This window comes from Nycticebus coucang, chromosome 15 (genome assembly GCF_027406575.1).
Source record: "Nycticebus coucang isolate mNycCou1 chromosome 15, mNycCou1.pri, whole genome shotgun sequence".
Classification (NCBI taxonomy): Eukaryota; Metazoa; Chordata; class Mammalia; order Primates; family Lorisidae; genus Nycticebus; species Nycticebus coucang.
Window position 1 is genome coordinate 67,442,733 of NC_069794.1, and position 2,146 is coordinate 67,444,878.

The window sequence follows — 2,146 nt, forward strand, 5'->3', positions numbered from 1 at the left end:
AGTGCACCTTTAGTAGTTTCCTAGCCACCCCTCTTCTTCCTAGCAAAGAGTCTATTGCCCCAAATTATATAAATCCTACTCTGTGTTGGTCACCATTCCTTGAATATTTTAACTGTTTGAGACTTAGTTTCCTAGATGATGATTCCATGTGTTTCTCTTAGAAAAGAGCGATTCTTCCATCTCCACAAAGTACAGAGCTATCAGTCTGTTGAAAGCCTTGTCTCAAGTCATTGTTAACCTGGCTTCTGTCTGAGGTTGGTGGGTAGCCCTTCTTTGAGGAAGAAGCATGGTTTAGCAAGTCTTAGCTCTCTGACTACTGAACATTTTAGCCTTTTATTGAAAAAAATTAACCCAGAACACGTGAAGATTTTTTGAAATATTTACTGAATTTTTAAGCCATGAATTAAAATATTTCCTGCTATCACTCATAGGTTGTAGATCCCTTCCAGCCACCTATTATTGCTGGCTGGTTCTGAGAAGCAGAAGGGTTGGGAGTGGGCTCTTCCAAGCTCAAAATCCAGGCCTGAATGCTATGAAGCAAGATAATTCTAGCTCTCTCCTGCTTACATTTATAAATAATTTTTGGAGATTTCTATATCTGTTTTTTAACTTTGCAAGTATATTTCCTTGTAAAATTGCAAATAATATAGAAATGTTAAAGGTAAAAAAATGAATGTTCCCCCTCTTTGTCCAATCTTCTCTCTGCGGTCACATTCCTTAAGGGAGACTTAGTGACCAGCAGTTTAATGTGTGATATAATTTTTAGATGACCTCGTTCTTGCCCCAGTGAGTAAGAAGATGAAAACTACTTTCTGATGACGTGGTCAGATGATGTGGTCTTAACCACCATCGTGAAACAGGGATTGTTCTAGAAGTCCAAACCAGAAACCCTACAGTCTTGACAGTCACTATGTCCCCCAGCTCCCAGCAGCTTCCTGGTCTTCTGTAGTCCTGGCTCAATCGCCCCACCTTAGCCCCTCCATGGCTTCTCCTCCTCCTTGGGGTAAAGACCAAAATAGTTAATGCTGCACTGGCCAGTCCAGCCACTCTCTCCGTTGTTCTTAGCATCCTTCCACACTGTTTTACAGTTTCTTGGTAAGTGCTATTCTCATTTCCTTGAAAATTACATTTGTTCACCACCGTGACCTTTAGTTAGCTTCTATTCAACCTTGAGACTTTAGTTCTGGTGACTCCTCTTCAAGGGAAACCTCTGAACCATAGGAGAGGTTCTCCTGCTTTGCAGTCTCATAGCACCATATATATATTTCTCCCTTGTGGCACTGGATGTGATTAAGATTTTCTTTTGTCATTGCTGCTTATTTAATTAATATATTTCCCCCACTAGACTCTTCAATATCTTAATAGGGTCCTTGGCACATAGCTAAGCTCATAATTATCTAGTGGATGAATAAATTACTCCTTCCTATACTCCTGGTATAGGAAGTCACTGTCACCTTTATTCTGGATAATATGTAACATTTCCCAACCAGTTGCCTGGATGTCTTCTCCCAAATCTATGCTGGCTTTCTCCTCAAATCTAGTCACTCTGGATCTGAGCGAGTTGCCTTAAAGATAAACCAAATCATGTCTGTCTTCTGCTAGCAGTCCCCAACCTTTTTGGCACCAGGGACCAGTTTCATGGAAGACAATTTTTCCTCAGACTAGGAGGAAGAGGGCTCAGGGGTGATTCAAGCACATTACATCTCCACTGCGGATCATCAGGTATTAAAGTCTCATAAGGAGCAGGCAACCTAGATTCCCTCGCATGTGCAGTTTACAGTAGGGTTCAGATTCCTACGAGAATCTAGTCCTGCCGCTCATCTGACAGGCGGTGGAGCTCAGGTGGTGATGTGAGTGATAAGGAGCAGCTGTGCATGCAGGTGAAGGCTCTCACCTCCTGCTGTGCAGCCTGGTTCCTAACAGGCCGCAGAGCGACCCACCCTAGTCCATAGCCTGGGGGCTTATAAAATTCTATGATGGTGTCCTGCAGCACTCAGGAAAAAAAATCCATCCTTTCAAGCCCTAAACGCTCACTGGACTTATCTCGCCATTTTCCTGTTTGCATCCTAACCTTTTCTTTCTGTCTTAGCCTTCATATAAGCTGGTGGCCTGCCTGAACCAGTTTTGTCTTTACCCACTTCCCTTC